This window comes from Corvus kubaryi, unplaced genomic scaffold (genome assembly GCF_017639235.1).
Source record: "Corvus kubaryi isolate FWS band 111438036 unplaced genomic scaffold, C.kubaryi_AGA036_p1.0 68, whole genome shotgun sequence".
Classification (NCBI taxonomy): domain Eukaryota; kingdom Metazoa; phylum Chordata; class Aves; order Passeriformes; family Corvidae; genus Corvus; species Corvus kubaryi.
In genome coordinates this window covers 22724564-22736547 of record NW_024582056.1, presented here as the reverse complement: position 1 = coordinate 22736547, position 11984 = coordinate 22724564, and the positions used below count along the sequence as shown (strand labels likewise).

At 36.1% G+C, this 11984-nt stretch overlaps 1 long non-coding RNA gene across 1 annotated transcript in view; it reads right to left on the bottom strand.

Annotated features, from left to right (window-relative positions):
• Positions 1–202: 202 nt before the first annotated feature.
• LOC121674513 overlaps positions 203–11984 on the bottom strand; it is a 71434-nt gene continuing 59652 nt past the window's right edge. Inside the window, exon 3 of the long non-coding RNA XR_006019657.1 lies at positions 203–274. This is a non-coding gene — a long non-coding RNA (uncharacterized LOC121674513). The remainder of the gene's footprint in view (positions 275–11984) is intronic.

The following is an 11984-nucleotide window of genomic DNA, read 5'->3' as shown; positions in this document are numbered from 1 at the left end:
AATTAATTTCTGTGGAAAGTGAAAACTGCTTCACCTGGAAAACTATAACCGTAGCTAGCTAGCTATATTAGTGAGAATTGAAAATTGGTCTAAAATGTTCTACTTTAGCTAATGCCATTAGCAAGAGAAAGCTAAAGAAGCCACATCTTCTTACAATGCAAAAAGGAAAATGAGATTTTAAAAACATCTTTCTTACTCTCTTTTTCTCTGTTACTTCATTTTCCTGACATCAGAAATGTGAGGGCAGTTTCATCAGCAACAAGACAGTGGTCACCTGCAAAAAGGAAGATCATTCACATAAGCAGCAGCAAAACCTGGCCTATAATGTTCACTGCAGATTTTTTTTTTAAATCCCACATAATAATTAAAGATAAATAAGTCATTTCTATCTTATTCTAATCTTTAAAAATAAAAAAATCTATCAAGACAGTTGAGCACAATGATGAACTATGCTTTGGGCTCCCAACCTGCCCAGAGTTGCATATTTTTAGCATTCAGCTGATTTGACTAACTAAGCAGGGACAGCATTAATTGCTGCAGGAGGCTGATGTGGAAGAAGAGTCACATTCTTCCCTTAACAAGGCATAGTCTGCCATGACTCTGCAGAGTGACACAGTGAACTCAGAATAGCAACTGAACCAAGTGAGTTTTCCTAATGCCAGACAGGAATAATAGAAAATGATGGAGTGTCTCTGAATTAAAAACAAGAAGCAGAAACTATGCAAAGTCTGTAAAAGTAGCTCATGCCAAAGGAATATTTGCTTTGATTTAATTGATGATAAAAGAAAACCACGGAGAAAGGTGAGTTTGGATGACATTCAAGTGTGTGTCCTGTGTTAGGAGGAGGGTAGAGATACCATCTGCTTACATTATCCTTCATTGCTAGAACCACAATGGTACATTGTACATATGTACAACTATGAAAAGAGCCTTTGCTACATAAGAAGAGGCCATGGCCAACAAAGTCAAAGATTTGCTGTTTAATCAACTGCTGGCCTCTGCTAAGGCATCTCCTCTGGAGCGGCTGGTGGAAGGCAGAACTAACAGCTGTGAGATGCAGCAGGAAGGAGCTACCTGGTCCTTTTGGAGTGAATTTTCCCTGTACTCATTCTCTTCCACATAAGAGAGAAATACTGAAGCGATGCAGTTATGTTTCACTTGCTCCAACTAAAGTGACTCTGGACTCTTTGCTCTGTTAGTTATATGTTGAAATTGACGCATCCAAATTCCAAAAATGAAGGCATGTGTTTGACAAAGGTGATAGAAATAAATGAGGAAGCAGAGAAGACATTTTCTAACCTTCAGGAACAGCAAATCCTTTGTCTCTTCAAACAAAACCAGATTCAAAAAAGAGTCAGGCTTTCTGTATCTCGTAAGCCACCTGATGACCACATCTCTTTCTCACCAGTAAGAGATGCAGGAGGTATACAATCACTTTTCTGGTCAAATGCTGAAGAGGCATTGTATATAAAATGCACAGACAAGCAGAATAGGTTTACATAATGTTAATACAGACAAATGACATGTACAACATATCTAGCTGCAATTTACTTAGATTAATTAGATCAATATAATTAGCAGTGGTATATTATGCTATCAAGACTTAGCCTTGCAAAGAACGCCTCTAAAAATGGTTTACAGTCTTAAAGCATTGTAACAGCGTATGCAGTATCCATGCTATCACGCATCAGTATCACCACTAACACACTATTAATACTGGGTGTTTATAGGACACTCAGGAGACACATAAAACACTACCCTTGCAAGAGGAAAATTCTGATAATGGAGCCTGTAAAATTATTTCAACAGTTGAAAAGAGCTCATGGAACTTAATTCCAAACAACAGCGTGGTCGTGATTATATAGCAAGTTAATTTAACCCATCGAGGCAGGAAAAGACATAATGAACAAAACAGATTGAGGTAGTATGACTTACCAATGAACACTTTGCTGAGAGTTCTCCCAAAGTTTTGTACACATAATAAATCACAAGTGGCTGCTTAACTATTGCATCATCTACTTGGACGTAGACTAGATGTCACACTTGGTGAAATCTTATACAATCTTACTGTTATCAATAGTGATTTTGCACTAAACAGGTCTGTGGGATTGGGCTTGGACATCTAAACCTCCATAGTGGTAAAAAAATGTTAATTTACATCTGCTAGCACTGTCAGTACACTTGGGCTCAAAACTTACCAGAAAAACTATGTATGTGTAGTGTCTCAAACCAACTACTGTGACTTTCTATATGCAAAAATCACAGCCCTTGCAAGGAGGAAAGAACAAAAACCCAGCACTTCCAGCTTGTTGAAAATAGCAATAGCCAATAAAATTCAGCTACACAAAGTGATAAATTCATAAGTTTATGTTTATTGTTTCTCCAACTAAGAAGAGAAGTTCATCATAACAAGGCAATCTGCATTTTTAATCTGAAGTTTGTGCAAAAGTCTGCTAAGAAATAAAATCTGGCACACAGGCTACTCAGCTAGAAAATGTTTTTTTTCTCTCTGCATTTGGACACAGGTAAGAATACACCTGTTCATGGAAGAGATAAAGTAAGTGCCTTGAAGCTCCATTGCAGAAGATACACAGACAAGGTAAAAATACCCAAATGCATATTTCCATTTTTTTTGCCTTTACCAGTGATAAATGGCTCAAACTGTATTTCCATTTGACCATGGAGTACTGAGGAAATAAAATCAACCCATTTCATGAAGACCACCTCACAGTTCAGCTGCTACCACATTCACCTCCCTAAAAGACTGAAGAATCTAAGGCAAAATGGCCATATTTCAGTGCATGTATCTTGACTGCCCACAAGAATTAGGTTCCAGCCATCCTCAAGTATATTAAAAGCACAAAGACAGAAAGTTTAGATGTGGTTCAGATTTTCTTTAGAACAGATACGATTAACATGTTTATATCTCCCTACAACTGTCAAAGGAACTCATCCCCTTCTCCACAGTTTTTCAGGGTTATACTGCTCATTATTATTGATACATTAAGGTTTACACTAGTGCTACTCCAGGTCATCTGTCCTTGGTCATACATTTTATGGATTTTACTTTTTATTACTTTCAAGAAAAAGTTATATGCACAGCGAATAGTTCCCCTGCCTGTTTGTTGGGAATATACATTAATGCTTTACTGAAAAAAACCATCATCATTTTGGCCTTATCTGTCCTCAGTATTGTGTTGCATATGCACTACCTAACTCTGACTTTGGTTAGTTCTGCATCCTTATTACCTAAAATCTACAATCTGGTCTTCACTAGATTTACACTACCAGATAAATAGAATAAAACACAAAGGACTGAAATAGAGTGCCTTGTGTCTGGAAATAATCACCTATATTATGGAATTTGTGAAAGCTGAAAACAAACACTATAGCTTTCCAGGTTTTTTTAATGTGCTGATTATCTTAGTTTCTCTGATAGAAAACTTTGCTGGCTAACTTTCTGTGTGATATATTCAGAAGAAGGTAGTACTATTTTCATGTGTGTGTGCAATTAGTAAAAAAAGGGTAGGTAGTCCAGCTGATATTAAATTAAAACTTGGGAGCAGAAGCCATTTGTGTCAATTTTCCATTTTGTCACTCTCCTTTCAAATAGCTAATTTAGGGTACTCTGTCACACACTAGTGTTTTAAGGTATGTATATTTTATGACAGCTAAATGACAAATTTGTCTGAAACAAAGCTATTCTTTGATGAGTTAATTATAACCTGTGTAATATATCAAAGAAAATCAATATATATTTGGAATGAGTCACTATTGAGCCTTATTCCAAACAGAGCAAACCTATTCTAAAAATTAAAGCTCCATTTTTAACTCAGGTTTTGCTAAAATAATCTAATTTCAGAGTTAAGTAGTAGAAAAGAAATAATTTGGCAATATATCTGTGCAACAATCCCTTTCTAATATAACATTATGTAGTCTGCTTGTATGATATACAGCTGAAAAATTCACATTTAATGTTGTTTGACAGCAAAACAATGGGCCAGACTGATCTAATTGCTGAACACCTTGACATATGTGGTATTTGGACTTTGGAAAGCATCACCAAATTTTGGGTATCTGTTCCAATCTTTCAAGCTCTTTTAGACACAGATCTAAGAATTCACTCTGAGAGTTTCTCAAGGAGTAAATTAAAAAAAAAAAAAACACATTACAATTTTTCAGTCATCTTCACAACTGGGGTTTTTGTTCTCAGGTAACTACCAGTAATTTCAGCATATAGGTTTTTTCATTACAATTTCTTTCTATGTGTAACACTTCCTACAGCAATAATACCTCAGTTCTGCAGCTACAGCCATCCAAAGCATAATGAACCAAAATTTTAATATGAAAAACCTCAAAATGTTTTGAAGTTGACTCACCTTTTTCTAACAGTGATTACCACACTTAAGAAACTGCCTTCAAATATATCATTTGTACAAACTATAAGTACAGTAGTAACAGAGAAAGATCCTGAAACAGAGAAACAAAAACCCAAGATTTATCATATTAATTGGTTTTATAGTTCCAAAGGAGGTTGAAGAAAATGAAGAGCATATGTAGAGCCGTTCCCACTCCTCTCAGGGAAGAGAGGTCATTAGTTATATGTTGATGGTAGCTTCACATATAATTATCTCTAGGTATCTAGCATTATCCTGTCTCACCTGGTCAGACTTTGGTCAGGTAGATTCTGCAACTGCACATTCGTTTTAAGGAAGCAGTTTTTATCACTGCAGCTGCAAAGAAGGCAGTGGTAATGGAAAACCAATCCACTGTTTGCAAGATTATGGGCAGATTATGACCAGGATTACAGGAGCAAATCAATATGCCATCTGCATACAATGAACCAAAATTTATGGAGTTTCCAATTTTCATTCCTTGAAGCAATTCCTCGTTGCTGAAAAATCAGGCTAAATGTTCCATTACAATTGCAAAAAGAAAAGAGGATAATGGACAGCCTTGTCTAGCTCCCTGGTGTCATTTTAAAAAGGGCGAGTTTAAATTGCTAGTATGTACAGACCTGGTCAGGATATTACAGAATATTTTTAATCCAATTTTTATGAAGGTCTTTCTACAGTGAGGAGTGTGAGGGTTTGGAGGGTTTTTTTGTTTCATTTTCGTGTATTATTTTTAAGAACAGCTACCAAGTATTTTCATTTTAATGAGTCCAAAGACTTACCCAGTCAGTCGAGTGGACAAATCTATATTATCCAAGCTCTTGTTTGGTATGCAAACACAAAACACCCGAATCAGCTCCAGTGAAGAACAATGGAAATAAACCAGACTGACCTATGTGGAAATCATTTGCAATGAGCTGAAGAAGTATCTCAAATATTTTGAGTACCTGTATGTGCCCTTTGCATGCAGGTGTGTATTTCAGGAATCATAAACAAATTTTGTCCAGCATTTAAGACCAATATTCAGTGATGCAGCTAGGTAGGCAAACCAGTTCACCGGGATTGTCTAGTTGTGTAATAACAGCCTTTTTGATTCAAATGTTCAGTTAAACACTTCCAGTAACAGTTGTGTATCTACGATTTCTCACGGTGTGTTTACTGGCAGTTCATCTAAGCATGCATCTTTCCCCACTGTTAGACTTTAACAGCATTTATTATTTCTTATTAAGTCTAAGGTTACACTTTGATCTGTTGAAAGTTTCAGTGAAGTGCTTTTGTTTACAAACTTTATCTCCTGTTTAAAGCAACTTGGAAGATTAGAGTGTCTGACATTGCTCTTTGAAAGTGCTATTTATGATTTCTAGATCATATGTCAAAGTTTGAGCCTTTAGTTTTAATAATTGACACGGTTTGGGATACTTCATCTTATGCTTTACACAAAACATGTGCCAGCAGTTTCTCATTTGTATTCTTGCTGGTTTACTTTATACAAAAGCTTTTCTGCAGCCATGGTGTGATGCCGTTTGTTCACTTTTTGTCAGCTAATTCAGTTGAGGTTTTTTTACTACACATATTAGTATTCATTGATTTTTGTCATTTTAAAACTATTATTCAAAATTACTATTGTTGTATCTCTCCTTTTTGAGGTCTGCATCATTGTTAATTGTGGTTTTTAATGATTCACATCTTGGATTTTATAGCATATTATTACCATCATAGAATCAAGTTTCAAATTAATATTTTGGTCTGAAGAAAAGCACTCCTTTTTTCAATAAATGCTTGATGCTGTTCATGCCATTTTTTGCTTGTGACAATTGTAAATTTATTTTTTTTCTGCTACTTCTAGAGTGGAAAAATTACCCCAAATATATTACTTTAGTCTTAAAGTCTGTGAGACAGGGATGAAACAGATTTCCTCAGTCTTTGGGAATGAAAATTTTCTGTGGAAAAGAATCCAAGTCCATCTCCAAGATACATACTCTTAAGGTCAATCATCCACAGAATCCTCAGCACAGTGGGCACAGGACTATCTTTCAAATGCTGCAAATGCCAGATTGGTTTGGAAGAATGAAGTCCCATATGAAAAGCCAAAAATGTGTGTGCAACACTTTTGTGATATTTTTACCTGGGCCTCCTTTTTCTACAAGATAGATCACAACATATTAATTGATTTTGCATGTGCTGTTCATACATGGCACAAGACAAAATGAACAGAACTGCTGTAAGATGAAGACAGTTTACAAGCAGATCACAGAAATTAGTCATCCACTGAAGGCAAATGAGCATACCCTTCTTGCTAACCCCAAAAGAAGACCTTCCTCAACATTGCCACCTATGTACTCATGACTGATGGCACTCCCAGCCGAAACTTGGGTCTGTGCATCACACTGAAAATCCATGGGGAAGAGCCCTCAACAGAAGTTGAAGTCTTGAAGTATTGCCTTTCCCTGCCAACCTCACATGGTCTTACTGACAAAAAGCTGGATCCTGATTCTTTTCAACCATGTAATTATTTCTCACAGGCACTGGGACATCTGGGCAATAATGCTGACTTGCCTCTGCAAAAGCAGACAGATAGCTGTGCATGTGTGCTCCCGATGACAGATCCCACAATGTTGCAAAATATAGAGGTTTGCAAACTCCATAGCCCACAAGGGAGGGTCTTTGTCATTTGTTTAAGAGTAGCAGGCAGAGCCATCTCAGAGCTGCACATCCAGCCCAGCCAGGTCCTGTGAGTGAATCAGCTGTACCTAGGAGACTGGTGGTGTCAAAGGCTGTTGATCGATCAAGCAACAGTAACATACACACCTTCCCATATGGAGTTCACCCATCAGGACCACTGAGCTGTGCTCCAGACTGATGCCTGATTGTAAAGAGCACTGGATTTTGGCAGCTGGCGTTCTAGACACTCTTTTCCCAGTATTTTTGCTTAGACATAAGAAATCTTAGGTACTCACATTTCATAAACTTGTTAAGGTGAAGATACATGGCAGACAGAGGTCTAAGAAGCTTTAAGCACCCTAACTTTCAATCATTCCTCAGCTTAGCTTTAATATAAAAATCTATTATTTCTAACTCTAAATCTTCTGTTAGAATTTTAACTTTAAAATTAAAGGCTCCTTTCTCCTAAGAGATTTCATTTCTTTATGGATTTTTGGATTCAAATACAATCTTCTGGTTGGACTTCTCCTTTTTTTTATGATCCTTACTTAAATACAAGGTTCTTGGTCCTGTACAAGAAACAAAGAGGGAGAAAAAAGAACAAACTGTACTTGTTTGATGGTCTCACATAGAAAATATTTTCCAGTAATACAGAAAAGAAAGGAAAACAAGACAGCAGCTATATTATGCATAATAGTTACTGCTAATTGAGAGAAATGGTGATGAATTTTTTGCTACAGTGGTGACACATACACCACAGTACCATTGGAGTGATCCAAAACCCTTGTACTAAATTTCAACATATCTCATGTATCAACTGCCCACAAAACTTATATTACAACTACGTACCGAGAATGGGCAAGTAAATTTACAAACTTGAGATAGCTCAGTCTGCCTGTAAAATATGAGAGAAATTGGTAGGATCATGAACACCCTTAAGCTGGTCATCATATATTGATGTCCTAAATTCACATTTTAAATCAACAGAAGTTCCCCAAAAATCTCTAATTAAATGCAAAGAAATGCTGGAGGACTGTAATTTATTTAATCCGTGCCAAGACACCACATACAGCTGATACAGCTGCAGATGCAGTGCTAAGAAAAGTACTGATATGTTGGTTACAAGTATTAGCAGGCAACCACAAGAGCACTAGGAGGAAGGTAGATATTCAATTTGCATAAGACAGAGTCTATACCCTACTTTTATTCACGTTAATATAACAAATTAAACCAGAGAGATCTTGCTAACAAATAGCTCCTGTTTGGGCAGGATATTAACTGAAGGGAAAATTATATGAAGGCTTAGGGTTAGGTTTTGATTGAAGATTTTAGGCTACTGAATCTATTTAGTAATTAGATGAGGACTAAAGGGAACATTTTATCTCAGAATGAATACGAGTTATTTGTTGGGTCAAAGAGCCAAAGTCCCAGGTGCCATGCTTTCATCTACTTACGGCAAATGGAGGAAACTTGGCTTCTCAGCAGTGGTCAGTAATCAAATGTGAAAATTCAGTCAACTTAGTATTCTCTCAATTACAAAGCTTTTTAGTGTATTGTTTTAAAATAATTGAAAATAAGCATCAGTGGGAATAAAATTCTCATTTAAAAAATGTTTCTGCAGCAGGAATGTCTAAAGAAAATACAGCAAATAGGTCCATTCTTAACAGTTTCACTCTGCCTATTGTAAGTGCTAATGCAAATTACACCAGGGTTCAGAGCTACATCATTTTCTCTACTGTATTCTTCTGTTTTCAGTCCAAGGGCAATTTCACATAGGAAGGGCGAAAAGAACCACCAGGAGGGGCCAGGATTGCACATTAATTTTCACATTACTTTTTTCTCAGATATATCCTTAGAAACTGTTTTAAAATTTTCTATGTAAGGAGATGATTTCTCAAGGTGTAATTCTTCTAGATCAATTATAAATGTATAATTACAAAAATGTGGACATGGAAACTTTGCAGTCAGTTCTTCTTTGGTCAGTATTATTATGTTCACTATTGCAATACAACAAAAAAATAAAAAGAATGGCAGGAAGTGACACCACAAACACTATCTAAAAATGACACAGAAGCAAAAGACAATTCAGCTTTACATCTTCAGAACATGTGCATGATGGCAAAATTACAGAAAAGGAGATGCTCTGTTCAACTGAGGGATAGCTGTGCTTTCTTAAATAACCGTAGTCTCCATTAAATTTTTTTCCAGGGTTCATGTGCTTTGATAATTTTTTTTTTCCTTTGCATTTCACTCCAAGAGAATACAGAATCTATGCAAAATTTAATTATGAATTTGAGTTCAGAATTCAAGATGTATCGATTTGCATTTTTTTATAGTAGAGCCAAATTCTGAAGGATCAAAAAGAACTGGATTTGGGGACTGTTCATAAACAAACAATGTAATTCATTTATCTTCTGTCTCTAGTTTCTTGGGATCAGTCTTTCTAGTGAAATATTGAAGAATATGATCCTTTACATTCCTTCATCTTCTGTTGATAAAAGAGGAGATATGAAGTGACATGATTTGCATATTTGCTACTAAAGCATCCATTCTACTCTTGAGGTGTGCAAGCACCAGTGCCATGGTAAAGCACAGCTTTGCCTAGGAACGTTTGGACAAAGAAGACATCCAAGATCCTTCACAGACAAGCCTCATGGGGTATAGATTAGGGATACTAAGAAGAGATTGTTCGTAATATTTCCATCTGAAATCTGGGAAGCATCAAATGGTGCTATGCAAACTCAGCCAAAATTCCTGAGACAATCATGAAAGTAAGATCAGTTCTGCCATCTGATTTTTGTCTCAAGAACCCATAATTTGAACTGAAAGTTTCCAGAACCTAGCTATGCTGAAAAATTTGGAACAAGTGGACTGCAGTTGGGCATTTAAAATGCATGCACTCAAGAAGGGGATAAGTTTTTTAAACTCTTAGGAAGGAAAAAAAAATTCCAGCCATGATATTTCTGTATGAAGGCACCCTTAGGCCAAAAAAAGAAACAAGAAAATCAAAGACAAAATTACTTCTCTCTGCATAGGAAAGAACTTTTCAGAAGGGCATGCAGAGCTTTCAGATTTTATTTTAAACATTTTAGAAATCTGTTTATTAAGAAAGTAAGATATATGTCCATGATGCACATATGCACCAAAACAGAATTATAAAATTATTTTCTACTCTTCTCTGTTTTGGATACTGAGGGATGTGACCATTAAAAACCTTCAACAAACATACAGCTAAATCAATCAATTAAAACTGTGATTAGAGAAAAACAAGCTGTTGGTGAAGTAGACAGAACAGCTAATATCAGGCAGCTGAGACAGAGAGTAGCATAAAAGATTGATCAATTTAATGACTGGCTAAAACTCAGTTCTAAAATTAGATGCAGGACAAATAGGGGTAAAAATCCTTCCTGACTACACAGTGGTTCCTTTATGATCAATTCCTTCATCTGCATTGCATAGTGTTGCACAAACTGGTTGAGATTAAAATCTCGAGGCTTGTTTTTTGGATTTGTCTCAACTGGCAGCTTATTCAAGGTTGTTAGTCAGATCTGATTTATAATTCTCAAAATGTCATGAAGAGGGCTCACATTAAAAAAAAACCCATGTATATCATGCAAACATCGTTCTGGAGATGACTCAGTCAGCTGTAGGTTGTGCCACTGCTCTGTTCCAATGTGTAGTGCTGTTTGAGTCATTGATTCTAACCAGACTTCTTCAAACCTGATTGTTCCTGGAAATCCTACAGATTCTTTTTTTCCTTTCTTCCCCTACTCAGAAGACCAAGAAGACACAAATTAATAGATTTCCCGTACTTTACTGTGACCCTGCCATAGCTTCAACACACCCCAGAAATGGAAAGGAGTAATTAATGTGGGGGGAAAAAGTCAGTGTGGAGATGCCATCTACGCTGAAGGCTTTTCCGTAATCCTGTGGGTTTGCTTCCGTACACTAAACTCGGTTCTCAGACTAAATAGGGAAGGTAGGCATGTTATGTTGAATCACTTCACTTGGAACCTCAGGACATTAAGAAACTGAGCTGTAAACTCTAGAGATTGACCTGGATAGCTGAAATATTCTACAAAGTAGAACATTATTTAAAGACCTTTTCTTGAGTTAACTACAAAAGGCTTAAATCCTGAATACAACTCATTAAAAAGTGTTTCTCCAATTAGCATTTTCCAGGAAAATTTGTTACCCTTTAGTAGTAATTCAAACAATAAAAATTTTCTTCCAAAATTCAAAACATGCTGTTATGGAAATACTCTTACGTTGCCAAAAGAAAAAGGAAAAATATATATATATTTATATGTATAATTCAGACATTGTCTGCTCTCATTCTCTTCTGTTGGTCCATTTTGCAGGCAGCTTTCACCCCCAGAAAGTCATTTCAGCCCTTCCTCTAGGACAATGCAAAGGCAATGTGCTGGAAAGCATCACACAGTGTATGTCTTTGGCTTCAGCGCCCGGGTGATAAACACTGTGTATCTGGAAAGCCTGTCCCTGAAAGAGAACGGAGACAAGAAACAATATCCCCAGAACTCTCACAAAGTCTGATCTGCAAATCAAAATACTTTGTTCTTTGCCAAAACTGTTTATAAATTCCCATAGGCTTTAAAGAAAATGCTTGGTTTTTTTAATCTCCCTTGATGAAATCTGAAATCTAAAAAATAATAATCTTTCAATAAACTAACAATGCCTGATTAAAATAATTTAACTATATAGTCACCAATGTGCTTTATATTTCTACTTTAAATAACCACAGTTTTGGCTACAATAAAAATGGTTCTTACAAGCATAGGTATTTGTAGAAAAATTACTAGAGGTTCAACTAAGACTGATAAAAAAATGTTCATATGCTTCTTAAGAAAAAAATACGGAAATCACAAATGATGTTTCAGAGTTGCCTTAGATGAAAACGTCGAGACATAG